The sequence below is a fragment of the Enhydra lutris genome, unplaced genomic scaffold (genome assembly GCF_002288905.1).
Source record: "Enhydra lutris kenyoni isolate GAN:26980312 unplaced genomic scaffold, ASM228890v2 scaffoldscaffold37, whole genome shotgun sequence".
In the NCBI taxonomy this organism is placed as follows: domain Eukaryota; kingdom Metazoa; phylum Chordata; class Mammalia; order Carnivora; family Mustelidae; genus Enhydra; species Enhydra lutris.
In genome coordinates, this window is record NW_019154121.1 from 1,740,758 (window position 1) to 1,761,172 (window position 20,415).

Sequence of the window (20,415 nt, forward strand, 5' to 3'; positions counted from 1 at the left end):
AAACCATAAGTGACTCTTAATCTCACAAAACAAACTGAGGGTTAATGGGGGGAGGGGGGTTGGGGGGGTGGGATTATGGACATTGGGGAGGGTATGTGCTATGATGAGTGCTGTGAAGTGTGTAAACCTGGCGATTCACAGACCTGTACCCCTGGGGATAAAAATATATGTTTATAAAAAATAAAATTAAAAATTAAAATTAAGAAAAATTAAAGCCAGAAAAATCAATAATCAGAAAAAAAAGGAAGGAAAATAAAAGAATAAAAAAGAAGAAGAAAAGCAAGAAAGAAAAGAATAAAATCTAAAAAAGAAATAAAAACAAGACAAATTTTTTAAAAAATAAAACAAATAAAATAAAAAAGTAAAAGAAAAAAATTAAAACACAAAATGCTGGCTGGTTTTCTGTACCCCAACACCACAGGGTGCCTAGTGTGTGCTTGTGGACCCTGGCCTCTCTGAAGTCATAAGCTCCATGTGATAAAGAGACCCATAAGTTATGTCATGGGGGCTATCTGTCATGCATTGGGACCTCCAGTTATGGAGTCCAAACCAGACTCTGCTCCAATCTGGGCCTTTAAGATGGAGGGGAAGGGATCACTCCTGCAGTTCCTTGGCTTTTTTAAAGCACAGCTTTTCATCTGTGTGCCGGTGTGACCAGAGCTGTTGTTGGCTTCAGGACCCTGAGATTGCTGAGGTCACAATCTCTCTGTGAGAAACAGACCTGCTTGTTATGGAGTCTGAACCTGCCCCTATGAAAGCCAGAATCTGTTGCAGTCTGGGTGCTTGAGGTGGAGCAGAAGAAAGAATTCTGTGGTTCTCCAGCCCCTGTAAACCATAGCCTTTTTCTGTGCCCCAGTATGGCAACTTGCTAAAGTTGCAGGCTCACCAAGAAGACCAGAGATGCCTGGCATGGTATCTGGACTCTGCTCTGCTTCCAGGGTAAACTGGGAAAGAAAACCATGCTGTTTCCCAGCCCCTCTCACCTGGGGAGCATTCCTGCATCTTCTTGCCCCTTGGCAGAATTCTAGTGTTGTTTCTTTCATATGATACTCTTTTAAACTGCAGGGTTATTTTCTGTGCTCAGGGACAGAAGGATCTATTACCACTCCCTCAGTACTATCTCTCCAGTTTGCAGCACTGGAGGTGAGGGTCGCCTTTGTAACTGTGTCTCTGCCTCTCTCACCATTCTTTCTGTCTTTGGTTGTTCAGTCAGCCCTCAGTTCTTCTTCAGGAGGAACTGCTCCATTAAGAAATGTAATGTGATGTATTCCATGGAGGAGGTGAGCTCAGAGTCTTCCTATGTCACCATCTTAAACTGGAACTCTCTTTTTCTTTATTTTATGTGACAAATCTTTGTCTTAACCCAAAGAGTTTTGCTGTATCTATGCAGTCCTCTATACAGAATCATTTTAAATTTTAACCAACTACGCATATTAGTTGGCATATGTTTCAACTTAAATACCAACTGACAGTTGGGAAAATTCCAATGTATATTGGAGGACCATGCACATATCATACAAGCCATCAAGAAATTATTGTTATAATTTATATAAACATTTTATAATTTATATAAACATTTTCTAAATTATTATTGCCACTTTTATCCCTACTTACAATCCTTTCAAAGAAGTAGGAGAAATATTAAAATATCAACATTTTTTCAAACAAAATGGCCAATAATCCATAATGATATGTATATAATATATCATATATATACACATATGTGTGTGTGTGTATATATATATGTTATTAATTCTGGAAAATAGAAACATTTATGTTACAAAAGGATAAAAGGAAAGGAGAAAGTACATCCCCAATCCATATTTATCTTAACATACAGGAGATTAATAAATCAATAATAACCTGATATTCTTTGGATTCTATAAAAATATGAGCTGAAAACAGTGTGTTGGAGCTAGCCTTTTTCAATAAGAATTCTATAAACAGATTTAGCTCTGTTTTCTCATTTCTTTCAAGGATGGTGCATAGGTAATAATATTCTAAATGAATAGAAAAGAAGTTAATTCATTAAATGCAATACATGCCTTATGGCATTAGGGATTAGATTTTTTTCAGTAAGAAATATATTGGAATCATTGCATGTCAAAATTATTTAGTCTTCAATGTTATTTTAATGACTGCATAGAATTCCCCCAAAATAATATGATTTATTTAACCTTGACCTTGATGTTTGATATTTAAGAGATTTATTGTTGTAAATAGTTGTGCAATGACATTAATAGATATTTGTGTACATTCTAAATTATTCTTTTATACTAAATTCCTAGACGTGGCATTTCCTTGTGAAACAATCAGCAGTCATGGCCTTGATAAGTATTGTCAAAATGCTTTCCAAAAAGAATGCAACAATATAAATTAGCCTCATATAGTCATCTCTGCACTAGTTGTGAAGCCCTGTTCTTAGTCCATTTGTGCTTTGTTTAATATTACCCTTTGCCAAACCTCTGAACTCCAAATTGTTAGACCTTGTTAGTCCTATGTAGAGGTGGCTGTGTGTGGAGCAGGAAGAACAGTTGTATTCTCTGGTTCCTCTTTCATCCTATCTTACTGGAATCCAGTTCTCTTTTACTTTTGGAAAGGGCATTCACTGCCTTTCCCACACATGTGTTCTGACTGCCCTTCTCTAGGTTCATTTTGTCCTTCCATCAAGAGTAAAGATTTCCATTCCTCTATCAAATCTATTTCAAGGCTAATACTTTGCAAAGTAGAAGGGCTCCAACTTCACAGCTCCAGCCTCTCTTCAATGTTCAGAAGGCACAGTCATTATTTTTACCTCCTGCTGAAGACGTGTAGAAGCGGAAAAAAAAAAAAAATCTTTACCAAGGATGATAAAGAGCAGGAGATGCAGAAATGAACATCTGTCTGCCCATTGGCTGGTTCACTAAAAATGAAACTAGCATGTTACCTAAGCAAATATCCGGTGAGTTTTCTTTCAGATGTTTCAGTTAGTGAAGTTCTAAAACTATATATAGTTTGCTTGTTGCTTTTTTTTTTCTTTCTTTCAGAGAGTCATAGGAACTAGGGCAGCATTATCCAATTAATCCTCTGAGTGGCTTCACCTTTTTCTTTTCCTTTCTTCAAAAGGACACTGCCTGCTGTTAAGTGTTAAGCTGCAAGTAGCATTTTTGGACTTCATGAGAAGAAATCCAGACTCTCCCACAAAGGGTTATATGTGAACCTTATTAAAAAGCCCAAACAATATCAAATATCATAGCCTTCTATCTCTCTAGCCTGCTGATCTGTTGGCATCCCTGCCAGGGTCAAGGCACATGAAGGATAATAGTCTCTGGGGATCAAGCAGCCAGATGTGACTAAGAAAGTAAAAGAAAGTTAAATCTAAAGCACCACTGTCATCTTTGTCTCACCATATAAATAAATAAAACAGCCTTGGAGAGAATGGAATCCCATTGTCTTAAATGTGGGTTTCTCCTTAAACATAGCACAAAGCATTGAAATGTCATAGAAATTTATTCTTTCATTAATGGTCAAACAATAGAAAGCATGCATAGAACGCTTCTATGAGAGGCACAGGACTAAGCTCATGCATAGATTAATCAAGTTAATACAATACACATAAATAAGTTATCATATTAGTTTTTATTTGCAGATGAAAATACCAAAGGGAAAAGGGAAAAAGATTCGTTAGCTCTTCTATGCTCTTCTAAAGTTTGTGTATTTAGGATAGACTTTTTAATTTTTTTAACGTCTTGTTAAGCATAATTCCTTTAGACCCATAAAAATATAATAAGATATGTGAATCTCATTAAAATATGCCCAAGTTTGATGGGGAGAAGACAAGTCAACTCTTAGGTGCTGCAGAGCCGAGATTGCTCTGCAAAGCCCATCTGGAGGTTAGTGATATAAATGCTTTTTCTTATGCTGTTCTTATATTTTGCAAAGAGGCATTAAGCTAACAAGCATTGAAAATGAGTGCCCTTAGACATGGCAGATCATTCATTGGAACCGTTCTTCCCCTCAGGGAAAATGAAAATCTGGAGAGAGAGAACTGGCTGACCTCGCCCAATTAACACAGTACCGATGCAGGCAAGAAAGGCCGGCAGTGACAGAACTGTGCTTCAGGGATGTGTGTTCCTGGGCTGCGGTCCAGGTTATGTCAACAAGGATCATTCTGGGTGCCATTTCTCTAGTTCTATATTGGACACAAGAGAAAGACAGAAGGGGGAAAGATAAGGGAAAACTATGGGAGATATATATATATATATGTATGAGATATATATATATATCTATATAGATATATATATACTTGAGAACTTTGCTTCTCCCTCAGGACATGAGCTCTTTCTGAGTCTATGTGCAGCTGCAGCCTATGGCTTGCTAAACAGGTCAGGAAAATGGGAAAATACTGCAATAGCAGCACTGATTTTTCCCATGGAAACTGATACTCCTAAATGTTACAACACTTCAGTTTGAAGTTTAACTAGTAGAAAGTCTTTAATCTAGAAATTGAACCAGGCAGCAGAAAACTGTAGGTTTTAGCCTACATTGAAAATAAACATCATTATATTTTGTATCTTCCCTTGTGTTTAATAAAGAAAATGAAAATTCCCCAAAACCTATTAAAGATGTAGCACCCTGCCTTCTGTTTTGGGATAATATTTATATCATGCAAGTGGATTCTAAAGCTTTTAAAATAAATATTGTCTCTTTTCTCTAAGAATGAGATCCAATGAAAGAAATAAAGAACCCAGATTTTGAATGGTTTTGTGGAGAAGGCAGTATAATTCGTGCTAATATAGTTTCTGTGCTAATATTTAAGAGTTTCTAAATCTGCAGTTACATAGGCCAAGTGGCACCCTGTATCAAGGAAGTGTTCATAGTTGTAATTATTCCCTGAGATTCTAGTTGCAACTATACTCATGTCCCTTCTTCTCTGTCCTGTACAGAAAAATATCTATGTAATTGTATCAATCCTTAGTTTTAATTCTATAAAATTGAAATGACCACTAATATTATTACAAATAATAGAGAATGGTTAGCAAAATACCTGGCACATAGTGAGTGTTTACTATATTTAAAGGTACTACAACAGGATATGACATGTATAAGAAAATTTAATTCTTTGGAACAATCAGATTTTATATCTCCTTTGGGAATCAAGGCATATGATGGGAAGTGAAAGAAGGTAGTAGTAGCCCTGAATTATTTTAAGTCAAGTCAGGCAAAAGAAAATGGTTATTAATTCAATGCCAATTGGGTTGGGATAACTTTGAAATTTATATACTCATATATAGACTGGTCCTGTATCAAAAATCTTCTTTAGCTAGAAATATTCTAAATTAATAACATAATTTCACATATTTTCATTTAGTGAATGTTTTCTAGGCATCAAGCATCAAGTCATGTACTTCACTGAAGTCACTTCTGTTTAATCTTTATATAATACGAAGGACAGCATATCTCCATTTTTAAACAGGACAACAAAGACTGAGGAACATTCAGTACCTTGTCTAAGGTTACACAGAGAATAAGCAGTGAAGGCAACGTTTAAAAAATTAAAAACTAGAATTCTAACTGAAAGAAATTACTTGCTTTTTATCTGAATTAATATATACATTATTTGACTCATTCTAGATTATGAGTTCTTAGGATTTATCACTTTTGGTAAACTCTAACGTTTGCGTAGCTTTCCCAGAGTACACTATTATGAACTGATTTGTCAACCATTCAGTGGTTCTACAATAACTTCTATAATCTAAGAAACTATAAAAAAATATAGAAACTTGTAAGTCATGTTAACAAATGCCTTAAAACAATAATTTAATAATCTGGAAATTTCTCTAATTTAAGAAACCAATTTCTTTATCCTCTACTTAGCTCAGATCTCATGTACTTATTAAAAATTTTCTCCTCCTATGTCTACAATAAATTTGCATTTTGTTCTCATTACTTTGAATTAACTTATATGGACTTAATTTTTAATACATTTAAATAAACTCAGGAAATACATATTTCATTATTTAAAAATCAGGGAGACTTTAAATGATTGAGTAAAGGAAGTAAATTAAATGCATTATTTCGTATTTCACACATAACATATAGGTCTGTATGTTTGCAAGATTAATTATGCAAAATCAAACAACTATAAAACTCATGTGACTGAAATTTCTTCTACACCTTATATACTTTTATATGAAGAGAAAAATGATAATCTGATAATGTCCATATTGTGTCTTTGTGTTGATATATATTCAACCCAGTATTTGACATATTTTTTATTTTGACAGTTTTTGGAAAATGGTATGAAACATTATCAAAATATTAAGATGTATTTGATTCATTAAATCAAAAGTAAATAATGTTCCTTATGGTTTTGTACTATGATTATGATTGGGTCCTATTTCTAATTCCATTCAGCAAAACTTACTCAATACCTACCTATTCTATATATGTACATTATAGAACTAAAATCATGAAGGAGGTATTGTACCCTGCCTTTAAAAACAAAATGAAAACTGAAATTAAGGTAGCTAGTTTTCACCTATCATCTGTTTACCTATCACCTATCTATCATCTCTATCTATCTATCATCATCTATCTATCTATTATGAAATGAAATAGAAAGACATACAGTAATCACCAAATACCTCAAAGTTGGTTAATCAGGGTATATCACTATAGGATTAATCTAGGTCAGTGGTGCTCAAACAGGAATGACTTTTACCCCCATGGTATCGATAATATCTAAAGATATTTTTGATCATTATAACTGGTATAGGAGCAGGGAGAGGTTACAAAATGTATTAGCATGTAGTGGGTAGAAGGTAGAGGCCAGGGATGCTGGTAAACATCCTACAATGTACAGTACTGTCTTCCACAATTGTCTGGCCATAAATGTCAGTAGTGCTGAAATTCAGAAACCTTGATCTAGATCATAGGAAGCTTATTGCATTAAGATAATATTTTATATAAGTGATAAGTTTATACAACATGTACAGTTTAGTTTTTAGATCCTTAAAATATTAGTATTACTGGAGAGTACTTTCAGAAATAAAGATACTGGATAAATTAATGAACTACTATTTAATAGAAAAAAAGGAAAGGAAAGTTATAGGAGATGAACAAAGAAGAGTATGGGATTTCAAAGTTATTAAAATTGGAATGGCCCCATATAGGCCAGCACCCTAGTGTTCTCATAAAAATACTACTACATCATCTAATCATATAGTTTTATTTAGGCATAGTATTACAACAATGCCAACACTATTAATATCTCGTTGGTCACCTTCCACATACACATTTTCTTTTTTTTCCCTGATACAATCATTGGTGGAAGTATTGGTGTAGGAGAGTACTTGCCCATGCATAAAGCACAGCTATCATGCTGTGTTTTAAAATTGTGTTAATCTTATCTGAGGATTTCATCAGAGAGTTAATAAAATCAATGTATTGTTGCCATTCTATAGTAAAGATCCACCACTGGAAAGTATGTGCTCTTTTCCCCAGGTAGATTAAGTATTCATTTCAACAGCATTTCTTTTTAATTAAAAGTTCAGGCTAAGTTAAAAGTAATAAGACAGAAACTGTATAAAGATGCAAAATCCCAAAATGGTGGTTTGACAGCAAAAGAACTAATAAAAAAACAAGGATGACATGGTTTTTATTAGTAAGCATTCACCACAAACTTTGAATCAATAGTTTCTAGTAAAATAAACATAAATAGAACTGTTCTTATAGGTTCTCCTAATTCATCATTTAAATTGTTTCTTTCATTTCCTCTCCCACTTCCAACATTTGTGAAAACAACTAATATTTATATTGTTACTTCTATAAATTCTATTTACTTTATACCAAATGAATTGGCCCTATAAAATCCAGACAACTGACTAGAATATTAATATTTGTGGTTTCATGTCCTTATCACATTATCTATCTTCTATCTATCCATCTATTATCTATCTATCACTTATCTATTATAAAATACATATATTCCCAAGGCTTCTGAGAAAACGTCCTTATAAATCACTTGATTATTTTATTTATTACTTTATGAAAGTCAAAACTGTACTCAATATCTTAATTTCCAAAAGATTTATGTTATGATACATAGTAGGAAACATTTTCACTACTGCATTCATCCTCTATTCACTCAACAATTAATTAATTGTGTGCCAGTCACTTTTCACAATACTGAAGGGTATGGTGGTGAACAAAGTAGGTAAGGTTCCTGTCCTACGAAAACTCACATTGTGGTGCAGAGACAACAAATAAAATATAGAGATGGAGATGGAGTGACACAGAGAGAGAGATACACAGAGAGAGAGACAAAGATAAATTATTTGATAGAGCTGGTTTAGGTAAGCTAGTCAGGGATGACTGCCAAAGGGAGTCATTTGGACAGAGACATGAAAGAACTACTGAGTACACAAGTATCTGGGAGAAGAATGTTTCAGACTAAAGTAAAAAAATAGCTCTCATATCTTAAGTTGAAAATTGACATCAAGGCCAGTGTGGCTAGGATGGATTGAAGAAAGGAAAGATGGTGCTAAGGTTGAAGAGATAGCAAGGGCAAACTCATGAAGGGCCCTATAGAATTTATAAAACTCTATTACCAAAGGTTAAAGAAATAATATAAGAAAACATCAGATATCACTAGTGATGAATTAACAAAACACTGCATTCATCATCAGAAAGAGATTTATAAACTACTTGCTGGGCACTGTAGTGAGTTGGAAACTATTTTAGATTACTAGACCAATGATATGAGATAACACTTTGGGGCAATTTCAGATATCCCCAACAATATTTAATGGAAATATGACATACTTCTTAAAGTTTCTAAATATAAATTAATTTAAATAATTATATTTCTTAAATAGATGCCATATTTGTACAGTAAGCATATGACATAGCCCCACTTTAGATGAATATATAATCTGGCAGAGAAGATGATATACACACATAGAACAGAAAACAATGAGAGAACTTAGCCAGCACCAATACAAGAGGAATGTGTTTTGTGGATGATAATTAAAGAGTAGGGAGACCATATAATTTATTTAATAATCAAACTGGAACATTTCTGCAAGTGAAAGGGGGGACAATTAATAATCTTGCTGGGGAAAACAGTGCAAATTTCACTGTTCCAAGTAAATCAAGACACAAGGTAGTGATATGTCTATAGAATTCCAGAAAAGGAGAGTTGATTGTAAATTAAAATGACTCCTGAAGTCTTCTTCAAGAAAATGATACCTGCACTTGGCTGTGTCTTGGATGTAACTAGGCAGAAGGAAGTTGAGAATAAATTCTAGTCTAGGGAAATAACATTATAAGAGATATATCGATTTAACAATCACCCTAAGATGAAGCTTTGATGATTGTGAAAAGTTACAGACAATATTGGATGGTTAAGGAACAGATGGGTTGAGGTATAGGAGTAGAACAGACTAATAGATTTGAAATCTCATGAAAAAGTCTCATACAAGAGAGTCATTTAAAATCTATTGGTAGGCATATGACATAAATAGAGTAAAACTACTCTTAAACTCCAGTTTAGTGTGAGATGGGAATATTACAGAACAACATAGGGTATAAAATGAACAGATATTTTAATTTTACATAATCTATATGTTGCATGATAAATTGGAACAAAAATAGTATATGGGTATATCATTGGTATGCAAAATCAAACCCCATTTTTTGCATAAATATATTTTTAAGTAAGATTAAGTGTTTTATAAGATTTTTTAGAGTGACTGCCAGATTTATTCTGTAAAGAGGGTAAACATAAAATTATACACTTACACACACAGATATATATATATATATATATATATTACATTTTATGTAAAAATAAGCACTTACGAACACTTCTATATTCCTAAAATTATCTTAGCACTTTTTATGAACTTTCTTTATGAACTTTCCAAAATTTTCTAAGCTAAGTATTATAATTATTTTATAGATGAATAAACAGAGCTGAAGAAGTCAGGTAATTAGCAAATACCACACAGCTGTTTTGGTGATGGTGAAAATATTCAAACACATTTTTGCATGGTATGAAGTCCATGACTTTTCTGTGGCACCACATTACCTTACATGTTCTCACTGAATTGAGTCTCACGTGGCTTAGTTCTTACACAGAGGTCCCAGTTAAAATAGGAAGCTGGGTACTTACTAACACATCTAATTTCATTCTGCTATGATCAGTGTTAGTACCACTGATATTATAAACTTTTCCTTCCACTAAAAATAAGAATTGAGTACTTGAATTTAAAAAAAAAAATCAATCTTCCTTCTCTGCCCATTTTCTACTTGATGTATCTTGGTATTTCCTTTTTGTTGTTGTTGTTTTTTAATTTAAATTCCAGTTAACATACAGTGTAATATTAGTTCCAGGTGTAAAATATAGTGATTCAACACTTCCATACAACACCTGTGCTCATAAGAGTGAGTGCACTCTTTAATTCCCATCACCTATTTTACCCATTCCCCACTCCATAACCATCACTTTGTTCTCTGTATTTTAAAGTCTGTTTCTTGATTTCTTTTTTTTTCCCTTTGCTCATTTGTTTTAGTTTTTAAATTCCATATATGAGTGAAATCAGATGATATTTGTCTTTCTCTGGCTGATTTATTTCACTTAGAATTATACCCTCTAGCTCCATCCATGTTTTTGCAAATGGCAAGATTTCATTCTTTTTAATGGCTGAGTAATATCCCATTATGCATGAATGTGTTCACACACATACACACACACCATTTCTACTTTATCCATTCATCAGTAAATGGATGCTATATGGGTTGTTTCCATAATCTGGCTATTGTAGTAATGCTGGTATAAACATTGAGATACATATATTCCTTTGAATTAGTGGTTTCATATTCTTTGGGTAAATACATAGTAGTTCAATTGTTGGATCATAGAGTAGTTCAATTTTTAACTTCTTGAGAAATCTCAGTACTGTTTTCCACAGTGCCTGCGGCAGTTTGCATTCCCAGCAACAGTACAAGACCATTCTGTTTTCTCCACATTTTCACCAGCACCTATTGTTTCTTGTATTTTTGATTCTAACCATTCTGACAAGTGTTGCTTTGCTTTTCCCTGATGATGAGGAATGTTGAGCATCTTTTCCTGTGTCCTTTAGCCAGCTGTATGTCTTTGAAAAAATGTCTGTTCATGTCTTCTGCCCATTTTTAATTGGATTATTTGTTTTGGGCTGTTGAATTTTATAAGTTCTTTATATATTTTGGGTACTAACCTTTCAACAGATACGTCATTTGCAAATATCTTCTCCATTCCATAGGATGTCTTTTAGCTTTGTTGCCTGTTTCCTTCACTGTGCAGAAGCCCTTTATCTTGATGGAATCCCAATAGTTTATTTTCAGTTTCGTTTTCCTTGCCTCTGGAAACATATCTAGAAAAATGTTGCTATAGTCAATGTCAGAGAAATTACTGTCTATGTTCTTCTCTAGAATTTTAATTGTTTCCTGCCTCACATTTAAGTCTTTAATTCATTTAGAATTTATTTTTGCGTATAGTGTAAGAGTGGTCCAGTTTTGTTCTTTTGCATGTTGCTGTCCAGTTTTCCCAGTGCCATTTTTGAAAAGACTGTCTCTTTCCCATTGGATATTCTTTCCTGCTTTTTCAGAGATGACTTTACCATGAAGTTGTGGGTCCATTTCTGCGTTTTCTATTCTGTTCTATACACCCATGTGTCTATTTTTGTGCCAGTGCCATAATGTTTTGCTCACCATAGCTTTGCAATGTAACTGAAGTCTAGAATTGTGATTCCTCTGGCTTTGCTTTTCTTTGTCAAAATTGCTTTGGCTATTCAGGATCTTCTGTGGTTCCATACAAATTTAAGGATTGTTCTATCTGTATGAAAAATACTGTTGATATTTTGATGGGGATTGCTTTAAATATATAGACTTCTTTGGATGCATACACATTTTAACAATATTTGTTCCCCCAATCCATGAGGGTGGGATGTTTTCCATTTTTTTGTGTCCTTTTCAATTTTTTTAATCAATGTTTTACAGTTTTCAAAGTACAGTTCTTTCACTTCTTTGGTTAGGTTTATTCTTAGGTATCTTATGGCTTTGGTGCAATTATAATTAGGAGTGATTCTTTGATTTCTCTTTCTGCTGCTTCATTATTGCTGTACTATAATGCAACAGATTTCTGTACATTAAATTTATATCCTGTGACTTTACTGAATTTGTATCAGTTCTAGCAGTTTTTTGGTGGAGTCTTTGGAGTTTTCTATATAAAGTATCATGTCACATAGTGGGAGTCTGATTTCTTCCTTGCTGATTTGAATGTTTTTTATATCTTTTTGTTGTCTAACTGTTGTAGCTAGGACTTCCAGTACTATGCTAAATAACAGTGGTGAGAGTGGATATTCCTGTCTTTTTCCTGACCACAGAGGAAAAGCTTTCAGTTTTTCTCCATTGAGCATGATATTAGCTGTGGGTTTTTTATAAGTGACCTTCATTTTATTGAGAAATGTTCCCTCTAAACCTACTTTGTTGAAGGTTTTTATCATGAGTGGATGTTGTACTTTATCAAATGCTTTTTCTGCCTCTATTAAGAGGATCATATGGTTCTTGTCCTTTCTTGATTAATGTGGTGTATCACATTGATGGATTTGTGAATATTGAGCTAAACTTGCAACCCAGGAATAAGTCCCACTTGATCGTGGTGAATGATTTTTTTTAATGTATTGTTGGACTTGGTTTTCTCATATTTTATTGAAGATATTTCTTGAGTTCTATTTAAGCAGTTTGTGTGCAGTCACAGTTTTTTCAGGTGATCCTCATAAATCACTCTCTTAGTTTTATTTTTAACAGTAACTTCCTAAATCAGCAGTTTCCACAAAACAACTGGTTTGTATTCTTGGAATTTGGAGTAATTCCTCCAGATGTATAGTTTTCCTATTTCTAAAACTAAACTTTTTAACTGTTTTGGGTTGCAAGGAAATATTTTTTTCCATTTTTAACCCATTTTACTGTTTATACATTGTCACATTAAAATTAGCAGAACTCCCATGATAGATAGAACAAAAACCTGTCATACAAGGAAAAATAGTGAAGGTTTCATAAAGCTTAAGAGAAGTACCATGGTAATACAAGGATGGTGCAACAATCTCAGATGACAGTGCCAAGGTGTTTGAGCAGGTAGGAAAAATGGTGCTGCAGGGACATTTGGCCTGAGACCACTGCTGTTTTCTAAGAATTTCCGAATATGCTTGGTAAGCAGGTTACTTGTAACAGATGTAAATGGAGTAGGGTACCACTTCTGCAGAATAAATTCTGCAAGTTCCTGTGAGGCGTCTACAAATCTCATCCTGATAAATGGTTGTTGAAGATAATTTTGCAATGGTAGTCCTATGACCAATACCCAGGGAAATTTTACCACCAGTGAAATTCTTGGACCAAAAACTAAATGGCTACATATACCAAACCTAGACATTGTGAATTAAAATGGTGCCATGTTAGGGCTTATCATAGAAGCAGACCAGGAAAAATTATTCCAGCAGAAGATCTTCATTCTTCTCTTCAGTCAAAAGATTAACAGGCTCCATTACCTCTCCAGCTGCCCTCTATTGCTCCAAGTCCTTCTCCAATTTTCCTGGAGAATCTTTTCCTTCTTTATTTTCTTTAATCTATAGAACTCTTCTGGCTCTCTCTCATCCAGCTTTCTGATGATATAAGCAAGGGTATGTTCAATTCCAGGGACAATGGTATATGAAATATCATTTACACATTTGTTGGTTATCTTAATAGCTTCATCCAAAGTAACAAAGGAAGTTTGAAGGGAAACTATTTCTATCAGTAATTCCACTGGTTTGACATAATTTCTCTTTAATTTAGCCAATTGTTCCCCACCTCTGGCTAAACCAGCTAGTTTATAACTGTCAGTTCCTTCATGGTAATGTTCAAATTCTGGCAAAATAACACCTGATACATTATCTTTCTTAGCTAGAATCTTCTCATGGGCTTTATTTACGTTTTGGATAATTGTGGTGTCGACGTCCCCTGTTATGAACTTGGTCTCAGCAAGAGAAAAGGAAGTTTCTCTCATCACTTCATCCATCAGCACTTTAGTCCCTATTATCTTCTTTAGGATCTGTTGAAAACAAAGAGCTAAGGCATCAGACATTTTCTTCAGGAGGTTTCAACCTGTCTGTGCTCCTTTTAATCAAGACTTCAAGATGGTCTGTGCCATGCATGAGGGAAAGATTTTAATTTGGTCTTTGTCCTACATTCTGATGGTGATTGTTCCACTCAGTCCCCTGGCCTGGCATTGGTGGCTGCAACAATCTCCATCCAGCCACAGGATCTTCCCCTATGGGGTCAGCTGTTTGTTGAAATTATAGTGTTTTTATTTCAGCTATTATAGTTCCTACTAGTCTTATGATTTTGGAAAATATCACTGAGTTTATCGCCAGAGTTAATTAACCAACAAACTAGAAATAGATTTACAAGGAAAAAATAATAATAAAACACACACTTGTGGAAAATATCTAAGTAATCCATACTAAACGAAGAAGTCTGAACAAGTTGAGTTTTTAAGAAATAAATCCCTTCTGTATCCAGGAATTAGAAATTGTTAAACTTTAAGATGGTAGGGCACTGACCAAAGAAAAGCCAGTTTACAAAACTGAAAACTTCTGGACAAATAAGTAAAACAGAAAAGGGGAAATATGGGAAAGTAATTAAATCAGGGATAACCAACATATTTTTCCCATTCTAATCTTTTATGCCCAAAGGATATGCATGCCTGAATATCTAACACTTGTATCTAACATGAATATTAGACTCACAATAATTATCACAATTAATTATTTTAATGATATTAATTTTAAAAGGCATATTCCTATTTTAAAATGTGTTCTTGAATTTTTCAAAACACCCTGTTATTCAAATTGGACTTTATCATAACATCTAGTTCACAGGCAGATTAATTTGAAGAGATTAACTACATGGAGGCTAAGATAATTATAAATGTAAATATATATAAATGTAATTATGAAACTCAAAACCACCTGATTTTTGTAGGAAATCCCTTATAAAATTATAAAGAGCATACATTTCAAATTGTTCTTATACCATTTATATTGTTAGTATAAATCATACCAACATTTCTATTTTTTCAAAGAAATCAACTAAAAAAAGTCTAGCCAAAAGTTTCATGCTACATGAATTCATACAAATGGAAGTTTGAAGATTTATTACAGTGATTATATCTCAACAGAGATATATATGTATTTTATGATTAGGATTTTTTTTTTTCTGAAACAGGTGAGCCATAGGGACAAACCTCCAAAGCAGAAAATAAACCATTTCAGTGTCTTTTGATAAATAAACAATATCCACTATTTCTATATGGTGCATGAAAATGTGACAAATAAATTACCTTCATTAAAGATTTGCATGAAGGATTAATGAGTATTAGTTAAGCCATAAAAGCACAAAGAACATTTATGAAAAATTACATTGAGCGTAAGAATTTGAGTGGGAGAGAATCTTGTTAAAATAGTTTATCTTACCTGAAGATTCTCTACTGCACCTATATGATAAATGTAACTTAAAAGCAACCAAATTTCCACATTTAACATGCAAAATTTAGGCAAATCGCAACTCCACAGGGTTTTGTCCTCTGTGAGTTACTTACTAGAAGGGGGATAAATCATAAAACTCATCTTTGTTTCTGTTAATATTTATGCTGCAATAAGTCTTCAAATTTGCACCATAAAATTTGCATAGCATTAAATTAAAAGAGGTAAAGATATCTTAAAAATTCACCATCAGTAAAAAATATTGAGTGTTTTGAATACTTACCTTATGAATTTTCTTTTTCTTTCAATACATAGAACTAAATTAAAATTTAATTATTTTACTTGTGTGAAAATGACAAATACCTTTTGGATAGAAGATCATATTTTACTGAATAGCACAGAAAAATGAGAAATTTTTTTTTTTTAAATCAAGGTTTCCATTTTTTTCCCTTTGGAATATTACCCAAGATTAATGCTATCTACTCATCAAGCACTACCATCTTGTGGACTCCTCTTGATTCTAGAAAATACTGGTTAATATAAAAATTATAAAATATGGGACTTTTGGGAGGTTAAATATTTGGAAAATTCTATAAATCTCAATGTTAGAGATCCATGTTTGTAATCATGCAATAATATTGCTTTTACCCCCAGGAACATCTGCATTTTAGGTACACTCTGCTGCTATTTTACAGCAGGTTTCTGTGCCAGCAAGATACATCCTTACCATGTTACATAATGAAGACTGGTGTGGCTCTCTGACAGTTTAATTAGGTTGTGACTCAATAAGAATATCTAGAAACCTGCTTTTGTCTGGTAAATGGAATTTAGGTACTGCTCTGTCACTATGAGGCATCAAGGTTTTAATTTGCGAAATTAGACCCCATATCATATATCGTTCAACCTAATAAGTACTTGAAACCCCTATTAACCATGTTTTCTTTTTTTAATTCAAATAAAAATTGATGTTTAATAAGAATTCTTAATCAAATTTTGATTTCTGTATCTTAGTTTGCTCATCATAAAACTGAGTTACCTATCCTTGTAAGGAGTACATAAATTAATATATAGAGAGCACACTTTCTGGTACATACTAAGTGTTATACAAGTTTACTGGATGCTATTGGTGCCGAACCCAGATCTCCTTTACCTGGTTAATATGCCTATCCAGCAGCTGCCCCTTCTCCAGAGAATTTCCCTTATCCAGGGAATTGTCTCCCTGCCCTTATGGCACCTCACCTACCTCAGTTAGCAGCCAATATCCAAAAGGCTGAATCTTTTTACCTTCCACTGCAGTACTCACCAATTCTGCAGTTAAATTTGTGTTCAGAGTCACAGGTAGGATTAGTCTTAAACTAATCTCTGGCAGGAACCACATCCTTGCTTAGCTGATTTTTCCCCCTTACTGTTTCTTGCCTTTCTTAATTCCTTCTCCTGGGAACAACTCATCAAAAAATTACATTCAAGTAATCTCCTTCTCAGATTCCGTTTCTACAAAACTGACCTTCACTGTTGTTATTATTATTACTAGGTGGTCTAATATTTTGATTTAATGAAAATGAATTTAAATTACCTTGGTTATGCCTCATGGATGGCTCATACAGTCCTCCAGTATTCTCCATGCATGTCTTTTCTTTACGGTAAACTCTTGATAAGCACATTGAGGTGATCTTCCCGAGCAAAATTCTAGAGTACATATATTCTGTTGTTGATTAAGAGCTGGGATTTCTGGGCTTTGACAGTGAATTGTGAAAAGTCTAGAGTGAATGCTTTTTAATGCAAAGTTCCAAGCCTAGGTTGAACTTGTGCCACTGACGAGCATACTGGTAAATAAATGCTGGTCCCTGACCTGATGGAGTTTACAACTCAATAAAAATAGTTTAAAAAGCCCTTAGCAAAGCAAGAAATTTAGGTTGCCTTTTGAAAAGAGTTAGCAATGACCTTTATATCTAGACACAGGGCTCTTGGGATTTAAAAACAAAAAGTCTGCTGCTATGTGAAGCATTCCACAGAGAAAGTAAAAATAGCTTACTGTCACCCATGTGGTGTAATCGCTTGAACTCTATGACTTGGAATTCACTTACTCAGATTCATTTGAGTTACAGATCATGAGAAAATGACAATTTACTACTGTTTCTATTACAAATAGTCTTTTCTTTATCTTTTATTTTGCTAAAGGTGTTTTGAGTTATATGCATATAAAATTTTATTTTGTCTTGGTGACATATTATAATGTTGAAGCAGAACTCTGCCACTTTTGACTCTAAATAATAAACTAATGAAAATACATGTCTCATAATTTTTTTGAAAAAAGGGGAATTACTACTTTGTTTTGTTCAACAAAGATAACTGAAATGTAGAGTAATAATACAACCTACCTTTGTATTGAAGCAATTTCATTTTTTTTAACATGACAAATGTTCTCTCATATTCTTGACATCGTTAAAAATGTCTTGATTCCCTAAGCACTAACCAAGTGTCAGGTAGACAGCTTTATTCTATTGTTATTCTCGGGATCTTTGCCTCTAGCTATGCTTTATAGGTGAAACTCTTGACACTTGTAGAAATTAAATCCAAATGTACAAGGTTAAAGGTGAATCTGCACTGTATTGCACTCTGCCTTACACCAGGTCATTTATCCTGACCTAACAGCTATTCTTACTGAATAGTTGCATTGAACACTCTCATTTAAGTGACTTATCATAGTCCTCAGCGCAACATATAATGTAAAGCTTACTATCCCATTTTATGGATACTGAAACAGAGATTCAGAAAAATCAGAATGTAATAATTTAAGTGGCATAATATAATGATAAAATACAGGTTTAGAGTGAGTTGGACAAATTTGAATTTTTCCTCTGATATGTAATTAGTCTTAATTTTCTACTGTTTCCTTTACCTGTTTGAACCCAGACTTTTGATAATGAAGATGATTATAACAATAATAATAACTCACTACATCTAGTTCTGTAGTACTAACCTTACACAAAATACTTCATTTAACCTACAATTTCCTCCATTTTATAGATGAGAAGAGTAAAACTTTAATAAAGTTGAATAAGTTGCCCAAAGATGCATAGTCGGTAGATCACACAGGCGTCTCTGAAATTCTGATCTTTGTGATTGTGAAGTCCATGGTCTAATTCACATGATTCTGCCTTCTAACAGAAGTGGGTGATAGGGTTGGTAGGGTTGGAAAACAATGTAAAGTGTGTCATTCGTAGTAAAGTCTTAAGTCTGTTCCTTTCCCAGTCCCTAGGAATATCCTAAGGAGTGTCTTGTATATAATAATTTATTGCTATTTAATTGTTGACACTTCCAGTTACCTTGATCTCAGTCCTTATCCTAAATCTATCAGCCAATATAATTTTTATATATGATCCATTTATAACTTAAACTGCTGAGTCAGCTTCCTCAACAAAATGTCAGTGATCATGTCCAAGCACAGGAAAAATGATTGACAATCGTGGAGGCTTTAACTTGAGAGAGAAGTTGGACCACCTCAAAATTCAATGTCCCTTAAATTTTGCCTAATTTACCTGGTAGAATAAATCATAAAAAAAAACTTCATAGTAACTTTGTAAACATGACCTTTTGTCTTCTGTTCACAGACAATACATTCCAGACTGTTAAACTGCCTACATTATTTCTCAGTGTCTGTATTTAGCCTCACTTCAAATGCTATCTTTGACTCATATTCTCAAAGCCAAATAAGTCTTTACTTTTTACTGAGATTTGAGTGCTATCAACCTACACACAATGCCTCTAATCCTCAACTGCAGTCTGATTTTGATCCCCATTCATTTATTAAAGTTGCCATTCACTGATATCCAATGTCAATCTTAAGTAACATTTCCCTTTATTTTATTGGGACTTTTTCCTTGTTTGACATTATTTAAATCTTATGGAAATCATTAAACCATTGGCACCTATACCACTGCATTTTCTTTATTCCCGTGTAATCTTTCTAACAGTCTCTTCTCTTTTGCCCTATTTAATACTTTCTTACATTTATTTAGTTGTTTGTGCTTCCTGGAGTATCTCCTCACTATATCTACCCCTCTTGATTTGTCTCACCTACTTAATTGGATTCAATTATACCAATATACTGACAATTCTCAAATTTAAACTTCACCTCAGATTTCCTTTCCTGGACTTCAAACAAATATTTGTCAGCTGCTAGAACTACTTACCCAGATTTGCTTTGAAGACTTCCAACTTAAAAATGTGCTGAAAATGAAACAATAATCTTTCTCCCTAATCTAGTTTGACTTGGTGTATTTCCATTTAACCTCTTGGACCATCCTCTTCCCAGTCACTAAAGGAAGATATGGGTATTCCTGGACTAGTACTATTCATCTCTTTCTTTGCCTTACCTCTGATATATTTCTTGGACCAACATCTTTCTTCCCATTTTTATGATCATGGTTCTGATTCAGATTTCTTCAGCCTTCACTTTTAGTATGCAATAACATCTTATTGTTCTCTCCTGCAATTAAATCCAACCTTTGCAGAATCACCAGAATAACCTATTAATGTATGTATCTATATCAACCCTTTCTTGAAAAACACCCAGTGGTACCATATTACATATAAGATTGACCACAAGCTTCTTTTTTTTTAAATTTTATTTTATAAACATATAATATATTTTTATCCCCAGGGGTACAGGTCTGTGAATTGCCTGGTTTACACACTTCATAGCACTCACCATAGCACATACCCTCCCCAGTGTCCATGACCCTACCCCCCCAACCCCCCTCCCACCATCAACCCTCAGTTTGTTTTGTGAGATTAAGAGTCACTTATGGTTTGTCTACCTCCCAATCCCATCTTGTTTCATTTACTCTTCTCCTACCCCCTTAACCCCCCA

General features: G+C 33.7%; 1 protein-coding gene and 1 pseudogene across 2 annotated transcripts in view; both read right to left on the reverse strand.

Annotated features, from left to right (window-relative positions):
- Positions 1 to 20,415, reverse strand: part of LOC111154359 (contactin 5) — a 560,291-nt gene that overhangs the window by 408,770 nt on the left and 131,106 nt on the right. The gene's annotated exons all lie outside the window — the stretch shown is intronic.
- On the reverse strand, positions 13,565 to 14,290 carry LOC111154451 (annotated as a pseudogene). Its single transcript, XR_002641086.1, has one exon. The product of XR_002641086.1 is annotated as a V-type proton ATPase subunit D pseudogene (transcript).